Genomic DNA, 11,148 nt, shown 5'->3' with positions numbered 1-11,148 from the left:
GTTTCATGATTGGTCAAAATTTCAGCGTTTTTGATTGACACATAAAAAAATTATTAACATTTGAATGAAAAATTATTTTGACTAAAAATTTGCTGTACGGACAATTGTTTGATACACTGTAGCTGGCAAACATCAGCAGGCTGACAGTCAGTGGATGGAGGCCATCTCAGTTTTTTTTTTCTAATGATCTTTGGTTACATCTCATTCAAATATAACTTGAAAATAGGTGTACTGTGAATAGTTTCACACTATAATTCTAATTCAATAAAATAACTTTGTAATCTGTAGGGTCTTGTACCATTTGGGCAGGTGTACCTATTTTGGGCACTTGCCGCTATATCTTAGTCAATTTCAAACGGATTGATTTGAATTTTTGTATAGAGTTAGGCACGTACAGTATCTTACTATATACAAAAACTCATATCAATCGGTTTGAAATTGACTTATTTATAGCGACAAGTGCCCAAAATAGATACACCTGCCCAAGTGGTACCAGGCCCTATATTCATTATTTATGTTTTTTTCGTATAATGGCTTTTGTACAGTGAACCATCACGCAACAATAATAACAATGTCGCAGCCTGCATTTGTTGCGACAATCCACCCAATACGGTATAAGTTTGTCCCACGTATATGACATCCCTATTCCCACCCAATATGATTGTTTGCAGCCAACATCAATTGGGTTCCCCCATTGACAATGCATTTGAGTTCCCTAAACATTGGTACAAGATGCGGGAATCGAAATCGTGACGTCATCGCACCCTGGTGGTTTGTCCCAACTTGAACATAATAGGATGAACATCGTGCAACACGAGTTTAGAGATGTTTGCCTTGTATTGTGATTGTCAAGCGGAAACTTCGATCCAGTAAACACTGCAACGCTGCTGAAGATCTATCATGAAACAGTTTCGATTTTGGGTTTGTAATAATTGATTATTCACGAGTTGAAAGGTATGCAACAAATTCAATTTCCGTTTTGTCTGCAACAAAAATTTTCGAGGTCATGTCATTATCTGTTACCAGTTGGGATAAAAAGTAATCGCCGCTACTTCTTTGTTGCTTGTTTTGTGCATCTTTTGTCTGACAATTCTTTTCACTGCTTTTGTAGGTGTACCTACCATAAAAAAATTTAAAACTAGAAGTAGACCATGCAACTTCATACAAATCTGAATAAAGTTTAAAGTTGACAAAAAATGAGTCAACGTAGTTTACAGACTACGAATTTTAGTCTGCGATTATAATGAATTTCGGCCGAGTCTGAATGGATGCACATGTCGCAATTTCAGATGTCAGCCCGGTGACGAATTTACTCAAATCACTATTCCTAAATGTAAGATTCTGGCATTGCGTCGAATAGTAGATTGCGGCGAACATTTTATGAAATGGATTGTAATGGCTCAGTCAGCACACTGTCAATTTTGTTGCGGTTTTCTGTGCCCGCTACAAGAGGTTGTAAAATCAATGCGTTCATAGTTGCGGCTTATGTGTAACGTATGCGATTAAATTGTGAAAGGATCTTCGGAAGAACCGAGCCGTGGTACATAATTGCAGTTCTGTATGGACTGGGCAATACTAAATAGTGATTCTAAATGTGCAATGGCAAATGAGATGTTTTCGTTTTTTGACATTCCATTCATGTACAGAAAAAGTTTTTTTCAAAAATGAGTTGGAACGGGATCGGTGGAAAATGTGTAAACAAACAAACGTCAAACAAATTTCAGTACAAGCGAACCTGAGTCGGGTTGATGTTGCAACCACTTGCAACTGCGATCTGATCCAGTTCCAACCCAGGTTGGAACTGAATCAAAAACGGAAACGACATTAGAGAAATCAATGTATAATGGGTCCAAAGCCATATTTACGAAGACAAAAACGTTTGCGCCTAAACCGTTAGTTTTGAATACATGGTGTCTTCGGGGTTTCTCCATATTGTTACGTCCTTTTTTCATGATAATGAAATTAGGGTGATCCTAGTTGTTTGAAAGATCTCGATACAAACTTTTTTGTTATTCCTATATTGTTGTCGTCGAGCCCACCGTTCGGCAGTGAGTGTCGAGTTATTCTAAGCTGCCGTCCACCACCAAAATGCGAATGGTAGCCTGTCAGATGGAAGAAGAGTGACTTGCGAAATGTGTAGTCAGGTTGTTGATCAGCTGTTCGTCACAGATCGAAAACTATTACATAATTGGATTGATAGAGGTTTAGCCTAGTAATTGGATTGTTAGAGCAGAGGTTTAACCTTGGGTTTAGCTATATATTTTGGTAAATTGAAGTAGGTAGGGGGATTATGGGCATAATGGACACCCTAACCAAATGACTATGTTAGGCCTGTATAACAGACAAAAACATTTTATCAGTTGGCTTACAACTTTAACTTGTTTCCTACGTATTTCAACCATTCACAGCAGGTAGAATGTCATTATTGTGAAGAAAAAATGAATTGTAAATCGTGTATTTTTTGGGGCTGGCAGGAAAGGTACGGGGCGAAATGGACACCCATCGGGGCATAATGGACACCCCTGCATATTTTAAGCTGAATCTTTGATAATATCGACTAGTTAAGTAATTTGCCTACGGGGATCAATACCACAGATATAATACTCCAACTTAGCCGGGGCCCGTGGCACAGTGGTCCACACGTTCGCTTCATAAGCGGATGGTCATGGGTTCGAACCCAGCCCCGGCACTTGCAATTTTTCGTCAGTTGCTCTTCCCCCCGAGAGCAGCTGGCACCTGAGCCTCTTCGGAGCATATAGCTCTAACGAACCCGGAATTTGGATATCGGCGAACCACTTCTCATAATGGACCCCCAATCGGACTGGAAAAGAAACAGCAGCCACACATCAGCATCATCGTGCTCATCATTCTACCATGGACAGGGGATAGTAGTAGTAGTTCAATAAAGTAGAATAGAATGGAATACATTTACGCGCTGTACAAAAAGTGGAAGTGCAGCGTCCAATTGGAATCGCTCACGAAGTACCCTAGTGGACAAAAGAGCTGTAAATTAGGTTAAGTGATTAAGAATAAAAAAATAATACTCCAACTTAGACGAGTTTACAAAACATAAAAGTTAATTAAATAAGTTTAAGGCTAAAATAATCGGATTGATTTTTTCTAAACTCTCTACAACGCCTAACAGTATGCAACGCGCGTACATCCATTCATAATTGCCAGTGTTCATTTCGCCCCGAATTGACTACAACATTGAAATTGCTATTTTGAGTAAGTTCTGATCAAAAATATAATACTTCATCCATTGCTAAATCTGCGTAAACATGTAGGGGGATTAGGGGCATAATGGACACCCGGGGCGAAATGGACACCCCTGTTTTTGCTGAAACCGTTGACTTTTATGTAAAACTTTTAATGCATAAGTGTAAAGGAACAAGTCAAGGCTCTGATTTTCAAAAGTACCATTTATATTCCTCCAAAATAACCAAAATATCTTTGAAATTAAAATATGTTTTTCATATGGTGAAATTCTTATAATTTCGAAGCAGCATCAAATAAGGTATCACGAGTGTTGGAGTGTGTCAATCATAAAACAAGTGAATTGTTACTTTATCTACATGTATACGAAGATTTAGCAATGCACAGTGGGCAGAAACGGGCCCGTAATCGGACTTATTTAGAAGCCGCTGGTTTTGAATCTCAAAGTGATGCATTTTCCATGGCAAATTGGCCAATAAATCGAATGGTGATGGTTTCATCCTGTGCAGACCTCGGGAAGTGGTCCATTTTGCCACATTTTACCCTAAATCTGCCCTTTTCAATGGGTTTATTTCTATAACTCTACTCGCTGCTGATTTTTGCTTTTCTCGTACACTAAGTGTACTGGAAAGGCTATATGTTCACTCCAAAAATGACTTTTTGATAGAAGGCCCGGAGGGTCGAGTCACATATACCAATCAACTCAGCTCGACGAATTGAGGTGATGTCTGTGTGTGTGTATGTATTTTTTTTTCCTTCTAAACCATAGGGGGATAAATCTGCTCATCAGACACCCTAACAGGAAGGTTAGGGTAGTGTGGGGATGAGGCCGTCTTCTACAATGCCGGTAGAAGCCAGGACTACTCTCTCCTCGACCCACTAAAACACATTCCTATGGTCGCCAAACCCTACGTCTCTCCGGAACCACCAAGAAGGTATTGCTTCAGAGAGGGGCTAGTGCATATCGCACCCTCAAGGTTAGCTGCCGTAGCCTAGCAGCAACGAACATCGATGACTCGCACTGGAGAGTCCATCACGATAGCATGCTGGCGCTTAGCCAGTTTCCCGAGTGGTCCTCGCCACTCCCTTTGTCCTCGGAAGGCGGGCAGGGTCAACCCCGCCCGCGCCCTACTGCTGAGCGGACATCAAGAACTGATGCCCACATGCAACCCGATCTGACCTGCTGAAGGCAAGGGTATCACTACCCTTCAGGCCTTATCAGCTGCATCCGTAGGTTGCAGACAGCAGGGTCTCACCTACCCCGACCCTTGCCGGGGACCCCTTTCCAACCGCGGGCTCAGATCCAACCCAGTAGACTGACGCCACGACAGCACCGCTACCGGGACTTCCTCTCCGCGGCCACTTAATCGCTGTAAGGGTCGATCTCGACCGCAGGGCACCGGTATGACCTACGAAGCCGACTTCGAACCCCTGGACCACCTCTTGTACTGCATCTGGACTAGCCATTCTCCGAGTCCACGCGCCACCTCCTTTGTAGCTCCCAGACGATATGGGTGGTAGCCGTTGAAACGGCATTCCAGCTAATCTCATCCCTACACATTCTCTGGACCAAGTTGTCCGGAGTTGTGTCCTCCCCGCATGTGGCAAGCATGCGGTCACGCATTGTGCGAAAACGCGGGCACACGAACAAAACGTGTTCCGCCGTTTCCTCTAAACCATTGCACACTGGGCATTCGGGAGAATCCGCATGCCCGAAACGGTGTAGATACTGTCGGAAGCAACCATGACCTGTAAGGACCTGTGTCAGGTGGAATGAAACTTCCCCATGGCGCCTATTAATCCAACTATCTACCCTCGGTATCAACCTATGGGTCCACCTTCCTTTGGTGGAACTGTCTCACGCGCGCTGCCATTTGACCATAGAGGCCATCCTGACAGTCTTGCGTATGCCTCTTGTGCCGCGCATTTCGAAGCACTCCATGTCCTCACTGATAAGAATGCTGATGGGCACCATACCAGTAATGACACAGAGAGCGTCGTGTGACACGGTACGGTACGCGCTTGCAACCCTCAGACACATAAGCCTGTAAGTACTTTCCAGCTTCCGTCGGTAGCATTCAGTACTTAGCGCGGTACCCCACGCCGGGCCGCCATACCTAAGTATGGACGTAGCAACACTAGCCAGAAGCTTGCGCTTACTGGCGTACACCGCTGAGCTATTGGACATCATCCGGGACAGTGCCGCAATAGCTATGGAGGCTCTTTTACAGGCATAATCGACGTGGCTACCGAAGGTAAGCTTATCGTCGATCATCACGCCCAAGTGCTTGACAGAGCGCTTCGACAGGATAGTGCACTCTCCTACACTGATCTCCGTCTGCTGCGCCGACTGCATGTTGTTAACAACCGTCACCTCTGTCTTGTGGTGAGCCAGCTCCAGTTTTCTGGACCGCATCCACGCCTCCACAACCTTGATCGAGTGGTCGGTAGTCAACTTCACCTCCTCGATCGTTTCACCGTAGACTTCGAGCGTAATATCGTCGGCAAATCCGACAATCACCACTCCCACTGGGTACTCTAACCTCAACACCTCGTCGTTGACATTCCACAACACCGGACCCAGGATGGAACCTTGCGGGACTCCTGAGGTTATGTGAAAGCACTTCCGACCCACCTCCGTGTCGTATACTAGTACGCGATTCTGGAAGTAGCTTCCGAGAATCTTGTACAAGTACTCCGGTATCCCCAGACGCAGGAGCGCATCGGCAATAGCAGCCCAACTGGCGCTATTAAATGCATTCCTTACATCCAGAGTCACTACCCCGCAGAAGCGAATTCCCCTCCTCTTAGGCTCGAGTGCTTTCTCGGCGGTTTTTGTAACCGACAAGATAGCGTCTACGGTGGACCTCCCCTTCCGGAAGCCATACTGGTTGCTCGAGAGACCATTTGCGCCCTCAGTGAACTTCAACATTCTATTGAGGATGATCTTTTCGAGCACCTTCCCCGCCGTGTCAATCAAGCATATTGGTCTATATGCCGACGGGTCTCCGGGTGGTTTCCCCGCCTTTGGCAATAGTACCAGGCTCTGCCTCTTCCAAGCTTCTGGGAAAACTCCCTCGTCCAGGCATTTCTGCATAGCAGACCTGAACATCTCGGGAGCTTCTGCAATAGCTACTTTTAAGGCCAGGTTCGGAACTCCGTCCGGACCTGGGGCCTTACCTACGCTAAGGGACTTAGCTATCCCCGCAAGTTCCACATCGGTGACCCTTTCCTCATCGCCAGCCCCAGTCCCCGGCTGTCCTACGAAAGGAGGCCAAGGACTAGGATCATGACGCGGAAAAAGTCCTCCAATGATCCCCTCCAACATCTCTGGAGATTGCTCTGTAGGAGCCATCACACCTCTCGTCTTGGCCATAACGATCCTGTAGGCATCACCCCACGGGTTCATATTGGCACTCTGACAGAGACCCTCAAAGCAGGCCTTTTTGCTTGCTCTTATCTCGGTCTTGAGCGCGGCTTTTGCAGCGGCGAACACCACCCGCCGTTCGTTTCGCTCTTCCTCTGATCGTGCTCGCTGCATCCGCCGCCTAGCCCGTAGGCAGGCGCGGCGCAGGTCCGCAATCGCGTCGGTCCACCAGTAAGCCGGTGGCCTCCCATTTCTAGGGTGGACTCTCCTAGGCATGGTCGCATCACACGCACGTGAGAGCACCGCTACCAGCTCATCGCCGTCTAAACCGAGTAAGTTTCGCTCACGGCGGAGCGCTTCCCTAAATACCTCTTCGTCGAAGTATGATGTCTTCCACCTTGGCCTTGGCCTAGCCGCCTCTTCTTCTATCCGCTGTCTGCTGTTGTTGTAGTCGATACTGTAGCGAACCGCCAGGTGGTCGCTGTGAGTGTAGCCATCATCTACTCTCCAGTTCGAACTACTTGTTAGGCCAGGACTACAAAAGGTCACGTCAATAATTGACTCCGCTCCGTTTCGACTATAGGTACTCTTGGTACCGACGTTAGCCAAGTCGACATCTAAGATGGCCAGTGTTTCTAGCAGGATCTGACCCCGCTGGTTCGTGAAACGGCTTCCCCATTCCACAGCCCAGGCATTAAAGTCACCCGCTATTACCACCGGCTTTCGCCCTGTTAGCACGGTCGTTAAGCGGTCCAGCATTTGCGTGAACCGCTCGATCGGCCACCGCGGAGGCGCATAACAGCTACAGAAGAAGACCCCGTTTACTTTGGCGACCACGAAGCCCTCATAGGTAGTAGACACCAACTCCTGCACGGGGTATTTACCCGTCGTCCATATCGCCGCCATTTCCCTGGTCCCATCCGAGGCCCAGTTGCCGTTGCCGGCGGGTACTCGGTATGGGTCCGAAATGATGGCGATATCCGTCTCCCACTCAGAAACCGCCTGACAAAGCAGTTGCTGAGCCGCATCACAGTGGTTCAGGTTCAGCTGCGTTACCTGCACTGTGATTTGTTGCTCACTGCGGCTTTCTTAAAGGCCGGGCACCCTGGACCACCCATCGCATGTCTGTTTTTCGAGGTTTTCCCGGTACAGATCATGCAGATGGGCGGACTCGTGCAGCTTTGGGCCTTATGACCTTCAGCGCCGCATCGCCTACACAGTTTGCGCCTGTCGGGGCCTTTGCAGTCCCACGACTTGTGTCCTGGTTCCAGACACCTGAAGCAAACCTCAGGTGGCTCGTGGAATGTCAGGTGACAAACACACCAGCCCACCTTAATACTCCCTACTTTAACGGACTTTTTAACATCCGCCACAGGTAGCTGAACCAGAGCTATCTGTGTCCCTGCTGGCCCCTTCCGCAGCCTGACGGCTGTGGCGGCCACCTGAACATCGCACTGTTGCCGCAGTGCCGTGACGAGCTCTTCCGCTTCGGTGATCTCGTCTAGGTCTTTGACCTTCAGAGTCGCCTCATGCGTAAGAGCCCTCACCTCCACTCCATCACCAAGGACCTCTTCTGCCAGCCTCTTGTAGGCGGCGCCCTTGTGATCCTTCTGGCGCTTAAGCTCCAGGATCATTTCGCCCGTACGAGTACGTCTAATACTGCGTACGTCGGCTCCAAGACCCTCGAGCTTGGCGTCGCACCTCATCGCCTTCAAGACGTCCGAGTATCTCGACTGTTCGGTCTTGATGACGATAGCGTCACCTTTTTCGCGCCTGGCACCTGCCTTCCTACGCCTTGGCTTGGCGACCTGCACTTCTACCTGCGGATTTCCCTTCTTCTTCCTCTTCCGCTCTACCTTTGTCCAAGGAGGGTCCTCTCCTTGGATCGCCCTGCTCTGCGGCTGCTGAGGGCCCACCATTGGTCGCAACCCCTTGTTCCCATCATTCCGGGACGGGCCGGCCTTTTCAGGCCCACCCTTTTCAGCTTTCCGGGAACCCTGGCTGGGGTCCGACTTTCCAGCGTTACCACCGGCTTTCGGGGTTATTATACGCTGTGTGTGTATGTATGTGTGTGTGTGTGTGTGTGTGTGTGTATGTGTGTGTGTGAGTATGTGTGTATACAAAATAAACTCACATCACTTTTTGGCAGTAAACCTCAACCGGTTTTTATGACCGACGGTTCATTCGACGCGGAATCTGGTCCCATTGTTTCCTATTGAAAATGGTTCGGATCGGTCCAGCCGTTCCGGAGTTATGGCCATTTAGGTGTTCCGGACCAGTACCCTTGGAAGAATGTAACAAACACATACATGCGACACATCAAACTGCGGCATTTTCGATTACCAGATAAACAGTTAGCAATAAAACAGTCTCACACCATATCTGAACCGGTAGTATTCCGGAACCGGTTCCGGGTGTCCCGCCGGAAGTGGCCAAATATAAAAGTGAATCAAATCCATGCATGCGACACATCAAATTACGGCAATTCCGATAACCTGATGAACAGTTTGCAAGAAAACAGTTTCAGACCATATCTGAACCGGTATTGTTCCGGAACCAGTTCCGGATGTTCCGCTGGAAGTGATAAATATAAAAATGATCCAAACCCATGCATGCGACACATCAAACTGCGGCATTTTTGATTACTTGATAAACAGTAGGTAAGAAAACAGTCTCAGGCCATGTCTGATCCGGTAGTATTCCGGAACCGGTTCCGTGTGTCCTGCTGGAAGTGGCCATATAAAAGTGATCCAATGCTATGCTTGCGACACATCAAATTACGGCAATTTCGATAACCTGATGAACAGTTAGCAAGAAAACAGTCTCAGACCATATTTTAACCGGTAGTGTTCCGGAACCGGTTCCGGGTGTCCTGCCGGAAGTGGCCAATTATAAAAGTGAACCAAACCCATGCATGCGACATATCAAAGCGTGGGTTTTTAGATAACCTAATGAAAGCTGGCAAGAAAATAGACGCAGACCACATCTGAACTGGTAGTGTTCCGGAACCGGTTCCGGATGCCCCGATGGAAGTGGACAAATATAAAAGTGATCCAGAACTATGCATGCAACACATCAAATCGCGGCAATTTCGATAACCTGATAAACAGTTAGCAAGAAAACAGTCTCAGACCATATCTGAACCGGTAGTGTTCCGGAACCTGCTCTGGATGTCCCGCCGGAAGTGGCCGTATATAAAAGTGAACAAAACTTATGCATGCGGCATACCAAATCACGGCTTTTCCGACAACTTGATGACCAGTTATCAAAGAATAAGGCTTAGACCACATTAGGGATTGCCAGTAGTGCCGAAACTAGTTCCGGGTATCCCTCCAAAAGCGGCTAAATATAAAATTGAACCAAACCCATGCATGCGACACAGCAAAGCGCGGCTTTTTTGATAACCTAATATACGTTAGCAAGCAAATAGGCTCAGACTATTTAAGAATCTAACGGCAGTGATTCGCAACCGGTTCCGTGCCGGAAGTGAAACCAAACCCATGAATGCGATACCTCAAATCACAGCTTTTTAGGCTTTTTTAGCCAGGAAAGATCAAACGTAAAAGAGAACCATTATATGTGACATAACAATGACTTATACAGTAACATGATAAACGGTTAGCCAGTAAATAATCTCAGATCATATTTGGGAGAACCGTTTGTGTTCCAGAGCTGGTGACGAGACGAGTAACCCGCCGGAAGTGGTAAAATGTAGAAGCGCAACTCGCCGGAAGTGGTAAGCCAAAGCGGCGTTTTTGATAACCTGATGAAGTGATTAAATACAGGGGATACTCAAAATAACTGGGACAGGTAAAATTTTCATTTTTCAAAAAATGTTCAACTCGCTGTAACTTTTCGAAAAGGGCATCAAATATTCTCAAATTTTTACTGTAAGTTCATCAACTAGTTGTGTATCAGTGGTGAAAATTTGGAAAAGATCGGGCTATTTTACACGAAGTTATAAAGATTATACAAAAAGGTATCCTTATTCGATAGCCAACTTTGAGCTGTTATATCTTCGGATTCGATGAACCGAATGCAATGAAATTTTGATCATTTATGACTTATATAATGAGCTATTAAAAACATGTGACTAAACTTAAAATTCTTTACACGAAAGAAAATTATAACGATTAGATTATTTTTCTAATATAACACCATTTTATCCAAAACTTCATCATCGTTTCAAAATTCGAGATAGTAATTATAGTTCATTCAAATTCCCTCTAAAGGATAACAACCAAATAGCCAGTATTAAATTGATACAGTAATAGGATGCATATGAAAAATAGATAAATTTACTAAAAAAACATAGAATAAATGAAATCGCTATAACTTTTTTTCTTATTAATAATTTCAAATTAAGTCAACTGTTTTTCAAAGTTTATTATATTACACATAAATGATCAAAATTTCATTACATTCGTTTCAATGAATCCGGTGATATAACAGCTCAAAGTTGGCTATCGGATAATTATACCTTTTCTTAGAATCTTTATAACTTCGTGTAGAATGGCCCTATCTTTTCCAAACTTTGACCACTGATACACAACTAGTTGATGAAC

Source organism: Aedes albopictus, chromosome 2, assembly GCF_035046485.1.
Source record: "Aedes albopictus strain Foshan chromosome 2, AalbF5, whole genome shotgun sequence".
Lineage (NCBI taxonomy): Eukaryota > Metazoa > Arthropoda > Insecta > Diptera > Culicidae > Aedes > Aedes albopictus.
The sequence above is the reverse complement of the archived record's forward strand: the minus strand, read 5'-3'. Positions refer to the sequence as shown.